Raw genomic sequence first — 12921 nt, forward strand, 5'->3', positions numbered from 1 at the left:
ATTGAGGCTACTATCAGGTGGACGTCCTAAACTTTCTCACGGAGGCTGGGGCTCCGGAGTCCCCGGTGTTCTAGTCATTCTCCTGGTTGCACACGAGGCGTCCATCACTGTGCCGGGGCACATGCACAGCGAAGAAGCCAAGCAAACTTTCTGCTTACCCTTACTAAACACCGAGGAAGAAATCTGTGCAGCAACGACAGCACTTTTCGTCCTGGGCTCTATCCCCACCACGCCCACCCTGCCCACACTCACCCACGGAGCCACCTTTCCGCAGACCCCTCCTCTGTCCTCGAGTCCAGTTACCCTGGCCCGGCAGGTCTGGGTACGCGTGCCTACAGGCTCTGCTGCCGCCTCCGCCCTCGCTGTGCTCCCCGCGTGAGCGCTGGATCATTCCAGTCTTTGAGCATGGCAGATTTCCACCGGATGACATCATGGGAGCTGAGTGAGTGCCGGCTCCGAGAGGGGGACGGAGTAGGGGAGGGGGAGGAGGAGGAGAGAGGGCTGGTAAGCAGAGCCAGAGCGGGTCTGCCCGCCACTCAGCTGCACGTCCGCAAGCTTGGGAGGAGCGCTCCGCCCGCTATTGACAAAGGATGGGAGGATGCCTGCGCCTGGGGATGCTCTCGGTGCACAACCCCGAGGCCGCCTGAGCGACTTCGCCCTCCGCCGGTGAGTGATTGCAAAGATCCTTCAATTAGACTCGTGTAAGCCCGCACCTCCCTCGGCTTCCCGACCTGGGCGACTGCGTCCTTGACCCCTAGCGGGGCTTGGCACCGCACTAGACTCGGGAGCCCAGGCAGCAGGTGCCTTTGCCTGGGGGGTCCGCAGAAGAGCCGAGGCTCCTGGCTGGGGTTCGTGGTGGGTGCTGGGACCCAACTCCCTGGCGGCGTGCTCGCCCTGTAGGCGCCGCTCTTGGTGAGTGGAGGCTGTTCCAGCCAGCTGCGTGGGGTAGTTACCTCTCTTGGCTCGCCAGCGCCCGCCCTGCGTGCCAGACGGTTCTGGTGGATCCCAGTGCGCGGCGCGCTGTTTACACCAGCTTCGTACTAGTCTCGGAGCCGCACCCCTCGGAAAGCGCGGAATCGACGAGAGCCACTCACAGGCTCACGAGCTACCGGTGTGGGCGTGCGAAGTACGGGCAAGGATTACCCAGGGAGGGCGTGCACCCCCGGACCACCGAGGGCAGCCTTTGTCCTGGGTTTAGCGCCGTTGCGCTCAGACCTGAGTCAAGCTCTCCGCAACTGTCGAGTCGGATCCGGGTCCCCTGCACCCGCCCACCTGGGCGAGGGATGCTATTGTGTTCCTGCTGCCGGAGGGACTGAGAGCTGAGACTTAAGACACCAGAGGGTCCTGCGCCGGTGGGTGAGTGTCGCAGTTATCCAGGTGCAGAAGAGCTGCTTTCTAAGCGTCAGGAAGTGAAGTGACCAATCGAGGCAGCTAGACACCCAAGTTCTGTCCCCGAGTGGTATGAGTGAAAGAGCAAACTTAGGATACTCATTCTTGCTCTTTTTTTCCCTCCTGGTTTCTGAAACGCTTGCGGCTTATTTGTCGCTGGGGGATGGAGTTAGAGGCATATCCTGTATATACTTAGGGAGAGCTAGCCTTCCTGGAAATTCCATTTGTTATTCAGTAGTTCCGGAAGAGGTTCGCTTGCTAAACATTTTTTAGAGTGGTATTTGTTCTATTACAGAGCTTTGTGGGCTTAAGAGAAAAGATTTGGAACCTGCTCAGGTGGCTTAGTTTATAGTTGTGCTGAGTGTAAGTGCTAGAAAGGCAACATACCAATACCCACGCCTTCTGGTTACCTGTCGGTTTGACACACGTTTTATCAATGAAGTCCTTCTGTTTGGGAAAAGTCCAATTTTCAGATCACCGAGAAGTGGCGATAACTATTGGAATATCTTACTTAAATGTTAGTTTATTTACAAAATAAACACTTTGTGAAAAAGATATAAGAAAGAGAAAGTTTGCTACTTTGGGGCTCAGTTGCTTTGGGGGGATTTCATGCACTGCAATCTAAAATATTTAATATTCATGAATTTAGTGTGTAAGAAATGATCCCAGAATACTAAGGAGACTCTTGGTATACAACTTTCATATTCCAGCAGCTAACATAATGGTATAATAAAGTAGCAATCATAGTTGTAATTCAAAGTTCATTTTATTTTCTTTTTCTTAAAATGGCTTATTGGTTTTTCTTTAGATTGTTTCTTTTTTTAAAAAAAATATAGGTGATCCTAGTGAAGCTTTTCTATAACAAAAGTATCAGAGTAAAACTTTCTAGGTCAGTAGTTGCTCTTCTGATAAAGTTGAGGTCTTTCGGAACAGACATGCTAGAAAAGTGTTGGAATAAGAGGTGAGGTGGAAGTAAAAAGGAACTGGGTGAGATAATAGAGGGAGGTCTTACTAAATATAAATGGTGCCACTAAGGTGGGTGTCGGAGTGTGTCACAACAGTTTTGCTTTTGGAAAAGCTCACTGTAGCTTTTACATGCTGTCTCTCCTTCCGGGAAGTGCATAATTAAATGTTTGATTACGTTCTGTTATGTTGCCGAGTCTAACAATATGACCAAAGGAAGCTCATCTTTATCCAGGACTTCTGGAGTTAGCAGCAACATTTTCTCCTGTGATTCAGAAATATTTTTTTTTCAATATTTGTTTCCTGACTTCTTATCACAAAGAGCTCCACCTGTTTTTTCAAAGTTTTACTTTTTTCTGACTTTATTATATTCATCTCTTTATCGTAAAGCTTAAGGAGCGTACATGAAGGTTCTTAGAGAACTTGTTGCTCGTGTTGGCTGCTTTCCTTAAATATTGTAATAACAGAATCTCTTTCTGAAACTAGCCCTGTGGACATATGGTCTGTGATGTGCTTATGTGATGGGGTGTACCCGACGTAAAAATATACACGTGTATAAATACATATAATCTCAATTAGACAATCAGCCAACAAAGCGGGAGGCATATGGTTTTTGGCTCCTAGTTTTGGCAAAGGATATTTCCTTTAACAATAAGATGTTTTCCCCTCTGTATATGGTAAGTAAAAATGTACATTAAGGAAAACAGGTTATATTTTATGCTTGAAATCTTTTATTTCAAAAATACTTGTCTAAGAAGGTCAAAAATGCTCTGGTACTTCACGAAATATACACTAGAGTATGTAGGGTAGGTCCTCGGAAAGTGTAAACATCTTATAAATCCAAATGATGTAGTTGATAGTCAGTACAGTGTTATTTTTTAGAACATGAAGTAAAATGATGTCCTTGCACCAGAGAATATTCTCATAATGTCACTTAATGTATTTCAGAAATAGTTTGGCTACTTTGTTACACAGGACTCTTAACTGGCGGAGACGAGAGGAAGAGGACAAAGTTGCATTATAAGACAAAAACGAAGCTCTGGTTTGTTGCCCAGAGTAGGCAGTAGTGATGTCTCAAGGCTGTGGAAAAGAGTATTGTCAGAACACTGGAAGATTTCCAAGACAAGATGATGTATGAAGAATAAGTTTATATCATTTGATGATCTCGTTGCTTTCAGTGTTCCAATGGCTTGATTTGAACAGATACTGTAGGATCCCTGTGATACAGTGAGACTCTGTCCACCTTCCCTGAGGCAAACTTATATCTTGAACTCAATCAGAAGGTTATCTTATAGGCCTTTCTATAGTATAATTCAAATTCTAGTTTAAGGATGCTTTATGGACCACAAAACGTGATTTTAACTTTCGTGTAGGCCTTCGATATGGGAATTGGTCAGTAAAACCTTTTTTGGCTGAAAGATGTTGGTGTCTTGGCTTCTTCAGGAATTATGTTTAGAGTGAACCACCCTGGCCAGGTGGCTCGGTTGGTTGGGTGTCCTCCAGCAAACTGAAAGGTCATCCAAAGGTCCGGGTCAGGGCGTGTGCCTGGCTTGCTGGCTCTGTGCTCCAGGCACTTGCAGAAGGCATCCAATGTGTGTTTCACTCCATCTCTTTCTTCCTCTCTTCCCTGCTCTCTAGAATAAAAATAAACTTTTTAAAAAAAGATTGAAAGCCTACATTAATGGGATTGTTGAAAATATTCAGTATGATGATATTCATAGGCTTAAAATAATATATTAATGGAGTTTTTAAAAATGAAATTAAAGAAAATTTGAGACAAAATCTCTATAAGCTAAAATTATCCTCTTGTTATAAAGTGGACACATTTTGCAACTTAACAGACCCCTGTGATGCTATTGATTCAGTTTCTATTTCCCAGTGTCAGAATGGTGAGTCCTGGGTAGGCAATTTGGGTTCTACTTTTGACTTTGTCATCTAATTGAGGACAAATCTCTGAACCCCTTGCACATTAGTTTCACTTGCCATTAAATAAAGATGATACTATCTGCTCTGCCTTCCTCACAGAGAATGGGGCACAGTAAATGAGCTCACGTGCAAAAGTGATTTCGAAAATATAGGAACTGACGACCTAACGGATATGATCTATTAGTGAAAGAAGTAAATTTTTATAGAGGTGAGTCTAGTTTGTGATTTCTATTTTAAACATCTGGTATTTTTAATTAGTGGCATGCTTGACAACTCATTTATTAGAATTTATAAAATTGTTCAGTAGGGTGGTGCATATGTTTTTTTTTAACTTCAAGTTTGTTGGTAACAGATTCATTGTTTTATGCTTGACATGTTTTTATACAGCCTTCATTTTTAAAGAATATTTAAGCTGGGTATAGAATGTTTTGGCAGTTGTTTTTTTTGAACACTTTAACTTGCTGTTCTTTTGACTCTGGCTCCTATCTAACCTGTCAGTCTTATTGTTGCTTTGAAGATAACGTCTTTGTCTCTCACTGATTTTAAGGTTTTCCATTTCTCTTATTTTTCTTCAGTTTTACTATGATGTTCCTAGGTATGGCTTTCTTTTTACTTATCCTCCTTAAGAGTTTGCAGAGCTTCTTGAATTCATGGTTGGATGTATTTCATCACAGGAAACTCACTGGTGAATTCTTGATACATGGCTCTACTCCAGTTTGTCTCCTTTCTCTTTCTGAGCCTTCAATGCTACATTTAACACATGGTTTCACTGAGCGCAACGTGCCTCTGATACCTGTTTCACTGTTTTTTCACTCTTTATTTCTCTTTATGCTTGTTTGGATGTCTTCCCTTGACCTTTTCTTCCAGTTAATGAATAACCCTATAAAATATGCTTATTATGCTTTCTGGCTCATTTATGGGGTATTACTCTAATTATTGTATTTTTTAGTTTTCAAATGTGCATTTTATTTTTTTCTATGGATACCAATCTATCCATTTTGTCCGCTTATTTTCTCTGCTACTTTGAACATACTTATCAAAATTATTTAAAATTTTTTGTCTATTAATGCCAGTAATTGTATTACTATGAACTTCTCTTCAGTGTCTTTCTCTACTCTTGATTTTTGTATTTATGTGTAAAAATTGTAGAGGCTCCACATGATTATCCAAGATTAAAGAGCTGTGGCCATTTCTTCTGCTGGGTAGTTACATGGGTAGGTGGCCAATCTTTGTAATCAGTCAGTGATTGAGCTGACTTAATAGCCTTCGTCCACTGCAGGGGCATCCGAGCTGACAAGGCATAGATATCCAGAGCCTCCCACTGGGGTATTCACAAGTACTAAACACAGTTCAGGATAAGACTCCTGAGAATCCTGCTCTTCTTTTCACGAGCTTTCTTCTTAGGTTCCAATCTTATGTGCGACTTCAAGCATCAGCAAAGGTCATGTGGTAAAACCAGGCATGTGCCAGCTTGGTGTTTCATCCTTCATTTCTCAATGGAATCTTGGCATTTCCTATCTCTAATTTTTTATCTTTATCCTCAAATAACTGCCAAAATTTCCACTGGATTCTCTATCCCATGTTAGCGGTCCTCTTCTCAGTCAAAGCCCGTATTGTCAGCCTCTTGCTGTGTGTCTAGATTGGCAAACTCCTCCACTCTCCATCCCAGGGGGAAAAAAGCACCTTCAAAAATTCAGCTTATGTCTTTGATGAGTCCTCCATCTGGAATTTTGAAGCCTGTAATCTTGACTTCAGAAGCTCTCCAATAATTTTTAAGAAAAAATTTCCTTTATATCTGGCTTTTCTAGTTCTTCTTGGTGGTAGTGTTGGTCTGCTATAAGTTAGGCCACCAAAATGGTCAGCTGAAGTAGGGCATTACCGATTATAAAAATAGATGTGTAGGGATGCAAGATTATTACTTGGTGATAAAACTGCCTCTTGGACCCTGTCTTACATGCTTTTAGCCTCAATTCCGATTCTGTCTCTGACTATGGCCAACACTGTAGGCAGGCTGTGGCTCAATTGTGATGACTTCTCACATCGAGCTGGTGCTGAGTATCTTCTCTGTTCTGCTCTGGGACTTGACCAGCATGTCTGAAGTCTCCCTCTCTCCTGGAAGTGCAGCCTAGAAATGGGGAGGAGCTAACACCCCTTAGGAAACTCCTCAATTGGCGGGAATGGGTGGGCAGTTCTGGGGGCTTTCCACTGTTTCTCAGAAGGTCTAGGTTGGATAGAGCCTCAGTTGACCATGGTAATGACCCAACTTCCTACACTTGTATTGGCTTTTATTCTTTTCCTATTTCACTTCACATGGTGATTCATTCTTACTCTCTGGGATCACCTTCTACTCTTTGTATGCAAGTTTTAATTTCAGACTGCTTTTGAAGGGAACTTGGATTAAGATATATGGTAAATTAGCTTTTTTTCTCTAGAGGAAAATGAAAAAAAAAAGATAATCAAGACTAAAGCCTAAGCCACATCCATTTATAATGAGAGAAAAATGATAAGAGCTGAAACAATGTATTTCTCAAAGGTATTTATTTATAAATTCATCATCTTTCAGATCATTAAATGAAGCCATTTTATTCTTTTAGTAACTATGAAGTCATCTATTAACATAAAGATTAACTTTCCTTCCTCCTTTCTTTTTTACTTCATTCATATATATATTTACTGGTAATCCACTCTATGCCCTGTACTTAGGTAGTTCCTGATGATAGATAGAATGGGTAACGAAATGTGGCATGACTCCTGCCTCTTCGGAGAGTTATTTCTATGAAAATTAAATATTCACACAAATAAGTGCACACATGGAAGAGTGAACGCACTGAAGGACAGGTACACGCTGCCGTGAGAGCCTGTCACAGGGGAGTTGAAATTAACCAGGGAGGTCTGGGCAAGTCTCCTTGAGGAGGTGACACTTGAGCTGACACAGAAAGGATGAAAACGAGTTAATTAGGTGGGAAGAGAAGAGAAGAGGTTTTGAACAGAAGCATAAATGGAGTGCACTGAAGGCCCTTTTGATGGAGAAAGCTTGGCCCTTTTGAAGGAATCATAGACAGTCTGAGTAGGGAGTGTGGCATGGGTTGGGAAGACATGATGGAGACAAGGGACTGCCACAAATGTTTCAAATATTAAAAAGTGAAGTATTATGTGTGCATGTGATTGTGTGTGTTTGATGGGGGCAGTGAGGAGGGCCCTCATAAATAAAATAGATGATAAATTAGCAAAAAGAAATATATAGAGGATCTGGGTAGCCCTGCAGGTGGCTCAGTTGGGCTTCCCGTGCACCAGAAAGGTTGTGGGTTAGATTCCTTGTCAGGGAATATGCCTAGGTTGTGAGTTCAATCCCCAGTTGGGGCACATATGGAGGCAACTGATCAGCCCTCTCTCTCTCAACCTCCCACCCTTTCTCTCTCTCTCAAATCAATGAACGTATCCTTGCATGAAGTTTAAAAAAAAAGGGTCTGGGTAGGTTATGATATTGTCACAGGTGGGCACAGTTAACCAGGTTCTTGGTGATCGTCAACAATGAATTTAACAGAACACACAGAGGGCTTATAGCAGAAAGAGGGAGGGAGCAGATTTTTTAAGTGGCAATACACTGCACAGAACATGGGGGTGAGCCAACTCTGAGCAGAGATTGACCCTCAGAGGCCAGAGGGATTCTATTCTTATAGGGCAGATATTTCCTGGCTAGTTTTGGTGGGGTTTTATTGCACATGTACAAGTAGTTACATTACTTTTAAGCTACTGTGCATGCCGTCTCCCTTGATTGTCCTTGATTGCCAATCAGGGGAGGGGGTCCCACAATGCTAATTTATTACAATGTTATTAAAATGAAGCAGGGGTCCTGTAGCCTCGTCTGCATAGGTGCAGTCATGATTCACCATGATTCAGCACTTTTCCAGAAAGCAAGAGACAGCTAGTCTTAGAACGGGGTCTCTGTCCTGTATCGATGTCCCTTGTCCTAGTCCTGGGGCACCTCCAGAGTTTTCTCATTCCTGAGGAACTGGTCTTGGAACAGGCGCTCTGTTCCATATTGATGTCCTTTGTCTTAGCCCCGGGGCACCTCCAGCGTGTCCTCACTGCTGACGGTCTCCTGTCTCAGTATGATATATGCAGAATAACAAATACTAAAAGTTATGAACATTTGAAAAATGTGAGAAATGTAGGAATTGGTATTGTAGATTAGTGAGTTTCTAAACAAACAGTTGAGGGAAAAGGGAATGAGATCTTTATTCATTTATTGCTCAATTTTATTTGTCCTTGCTTGTGATGATACCTTCAAACCTATAGATGAGGCTTTTAAATTTCTGTATATTTAAATAGTTTTACATTGTTATACATTTGTATACTTTTAATTGTTATCTGTTAATTTTTAGGGTGGTAGAATTGTAGGTAGACTTTGAAAAACATTCAGCTGAAGTTCTACTTGAGGTTGATTTTCATCGTGCAACACAGAAGGAGTAGACAGGTGCTACTGAGGCGAGGTGCATCGCCACGTTTAATTGCTCAGTCCCCAGCCAGTTCTTGTACTTCGGTTTTACTAAAATTAAATTGCCTGTGTACTGACACAAGTCTGGATTCTGGTTATGCTAATTTCTCCCATATTTGAAACTAAAGGAGCAGGAGACAAATTATTTTCCACTTAAAGCCATATTTCCTTAGTCATTTCTTAGCAATTCTGCCTTAATAGAGCCCAAAGTTATATTTCAGACACAATGTGAAATGACCCTTTAAGATTTAACACAATGTATAATAGTTCTTTCTGGGCATTTTCTCTTTTTAATAAGATAACTTGGTTTATTTTTCTAGGTTGCCTTTAACTTAGTCTTTTATGAAAGCTCTTAATCTTGTGAATGCTTATTTTAAAAACATTTAGTAAAAATGTGATAAACAGGTATTTGTTCAGTAATTATTATGAAAGGAAGATTTGTGCCATAAACAGTGACGGGGGATTAGATGGAAATGTGGGAGTTAATTGGGCAGATTACTAAGATACTGAATAACAAGTATGAAAGAAAAAGTCTGGGATTTTTCTGATTTGTTCCTTATGACCTTTGTGGTAGAAGGTAACCACCCTTAGAAAAACAATCAGAGAAAATTCCCTTCCCTACTTTCACAGACCAGAAGTTAGAAAACAAGTCTTCTTAAAAGCGGTGATGATAGATACCGTCTCCTTTCACTTTTGTTATGAGGCTGAATCATAATGTTCAGTTTACAGAAATTATTAAAGATGATGTACAATCTGTTAAAATTTCTTCATCATACATTATACAAGTAATCCCCCACAACCCAGAAATATATTTTGAGGACATGTAAAAGGGATCTTAAGTATTAGATATCTAATTATAATCTGTTTTTCTTAAAGAAATAAAAGAAAGTCATTCAAAATATTGATAGTGGTTATAGGGCTATGGTTAGTTTTTTTATCCTACTTCTCTTTATTTTGTAAATATTTTTTAATATGTGTGATTTATTTTCTCAATAGGATGTAAGTAAATACTTCTCAAATGGAAAAATTACCTGAAGCAATACTGCAAAATGATAACTTCTGTTAAATCTAATAGTTTACTTGTGGATGTTTATGTTTTAATAGTTTTCTACATGTAGATAGGGAGTCTGGCAGAAGTAAGGCCTGCTTGAGTGTGGTTGGTAGGGTAATAATATGGGTGTAATAATTTATATTTTTAATTTGAACACTTCACCTAAAATGTCATATGGTATGCTTGAGTGTGATATTGTTATATTACAGAGTTACATGCATATGATTTTGTAATAAAAGATTTTGTAATGAAAAAGAGGTGTTATTTGTGTCAGACCCCGTATATATTTAATGATACAATTAAATATAGGGAGAAATGCTAATGCTAAGTTACATTCTATGAAAATACATCTAGTGTGAAAATTTCTTTGTATAATTTGCCTCTTAACAATATAAGAGACAACATGTGTTTGGCTGTTTCTTACTGGGATCCAAGAATTAATGTTTCTTTTAAATAAGTTGTTTAAAAGGAATTGTTGATTATCCTCACTCACTTGTCCTAATAAATAACTAAGAACAGTTTGATATTGCCAAGTTTTACTTTTATGTGTTTTGTGAAGAGCAAAGAGTAATCTACATTTCCTCCTATTTTTTTTAATGGTGGTAACATGCGCGTGGGTCTCAGACTCAACTCACAAGTCTCTTCGTTCACTCGTCATGGTCTCCTACTCGCTTAGCCGCTGTGGTGCGAATTTGATCACCTGTGCTTTGCCACGTGGGTGCTGGGGGGTGATCTCTGCTTTTTCAGATGGACTTCTTTTATGTTAGTTCTTCCTCAATGAGAGAAAAATTATTATACTCTAAATATTATACTTAGGGAAATATTTGTTATATAAAGAAGCTTTGAAAATAGATTTTCAACAGAAAGCCTCAGTTTCCCTTTTAGAGGAATGGGAGAAGTGGTAGTTTGGAAAAGCCCAGATGCTAAGCCATACTGAGCTGTCTTGAAATGCCCACTGACTCATGAAGGGACACTGGTCAAATATCCCTTTGAAATTGTGATTTCATTGCCTTCAGATATATTTTAATATCTCGGGTCCTCTCTTAGGTTTCCAGCTACTCACGGGAAAACTTGCCAGTCATAGTTTCGGGACCCTGGAATCCTCTCTCAAAGATAAAATTAGCTTATGTTAGTTTAAATTATTTTTAAATATTCAAATATTCAGATTTTCTTAGCTCTGAGGGGAAAGAAAATTGGGTTAACTTACATAGACCTGGTTTCTGCTCTGATTACTTCTCGGGTCCAGCCTGTGTTTAGTGAATGTTTTATTTTACATTATCTGGAAATGTATTTTCTTGTCCCATTTATTGCTCTGTATAAGCCTGAAACAGGATGGAACACATGTGTGATTTATGTATGCTAAATTGTTTTCTTGTGAGATTCACTGTTAATAGGTCTTTTACCTCCTGGAGTATTGGATTGTTAGGGACTACGGCAACTGTGTTTGCAACAAGAGCCTATATATCCCAATCAGTAACTTTTTAGGTGTTGTGAGAAACTATTTTAACCATTATATTTTACAGAAAATGCATTTCCAGGTAAACAACTGGAACACAAATGAGGCAGTCTAGTGTGATTATAACTAGCATATACATGAAAATGAGAAATTGGAACCGAGAAACAGGTATTTGTAGATGATACTGTTTATGGATGAGTTTCTAACTACAGCAAAAGTTTATATTCTATTGCTCAACAAACTGTGTTAAATATTGTTATTCAAACTCTCTGATTTTATATCTCTGATATTTTTCCTCTGTCTTAACCGACTAGCTTTTGATAAATGACAAATCAGTATTTAAATTTTAACTAGTTATTACTTTGTATTTAAAAAAAATTTCTGAATGTCTCTGGGGAGTACAATGTGTCTGGTTTCCAATCCAATTAGTCTTGGGTGTCTATGTGTCAATAAACTTTGGTAAAGGGCCACTGATGGAGGCGGAGCTTCCTATAGCTCCCCTATGGCCTCAACCTCCATCACAAAAATCATAGGCTCCTTGAACTCATATCCCTCAGGCATTAGCAGTAACAAAAATAATTATTGTTCACTTAGATTATTCTGGTGTGGAATGTACCACTGTTTTCTTCTAAGAGTTCAGATAATAGAGAGTTGACCATTATAAAACAAAATAGAACTCTTGGCCTGTGTTTGCAGGATTACAGGTGTTAAAATATGTGTGTCTCTGTCTTAGAGATAATCACCCAAATAACTGTCCATAGATTTCACATATTATTCATTGCTCCTAAGAAAAGATTTTCTATATTCATGTTTTCTTATTCATGTTTGGTTATGCTACAATAAATGCTCATGGTAAAGGATTCTTTCTGGTATATTCAACTCCTACCAAAAATAGCTTCCCTGAGATTGTAGGGAAATGCAGGCAAAGCTCATAGTTGCATGAATGTTTACAAAAATGAGAAAATGATAACATAGGCATGTTCAAGGAAAGGAAGGGAAGGGAAGGGCAGGGAAGGGAAGGAAATGGAGAGAAAGGGGAGAGAGGGAAAGAGGGGCTCAGAGAGAGAGAGACAGAGAAAGAGAGAGAAAGGGAAGGACGAAGGGGGGCAGAGAGACAGAGAGACTAACTCTGTTTCTGTACTGGATTATAGGGATCTGTTTACCTATATGCATCAAAGCCCAATCATCAAATGTGAACAGGACTTTTAGCCAAGAGTATAACAGTTTATTTCTGAGGAAATGGTGCTACACCCAGAGTCCCAGGTGAGCTTGTACTCAAGGACCTGGCTCCCCAGTGGCTTTCAGGGGATGGATTATATAGGGGAAGATCATTAATCCTGGTGGCTAAAGGAGTTGGGTCCTGGGTTCTACTGATTGGTTGGCACCAGGGTAGGGAGTCGTCAATCATCGTGTCAGGTCCTGATGTCAGCCGCGGCATTGTTCTGTCTGGTTTCATGAGGATGCGGTCTGTAGCGTCATTTCGCTTTCTTGGGGTTGAAACACTACTGAAGTCAAAATGTTATCTTTAGCATGACTGAATTTTTTTAAAAAAAATATTTTATTTATTTATTTTTAGAGAGAGAGGAAGGGAGGGAGAAAGAAAGGGAGAGAAACATCAATGTGTGATTGACTCTCAAG

At 40.3% G+C, this 12921-nt stretch overlaps 1 protein-coding gene across 1 annotated transcript in view; it reads left to right on the top strand.

Moving 5' to 3' along the window:
* Nucleotides 1-536: 536 nt before the first annotated feature.
* The window catches only part of MARCHF1 (membrane associated ring-CH-type finger 1), a 538948-nt gene continuing 526563 nt past the window's right edge, over nt 537-12921 (top strand). Inside the window, 1 exon segment of the mRNA XM_071219163.1 lies at nt 537-666. The gene's annotated coding sequence lies outside the window, so the exon portion shown is untranslated.

Source organism: Desmodus rotundus, chromosome 9, assembly GCF_022682495.2.
Source record: "Desmodus rotundus isolate HL8 chromosome 9, HLdesRot8A.1, whole genome shotgun sequence".
NCBI lineage: Eukaryota > Metazoa > Chordata > Mammalia > Chiroptera > Phyllostomidae > Desmodus > Desmodus rotundus.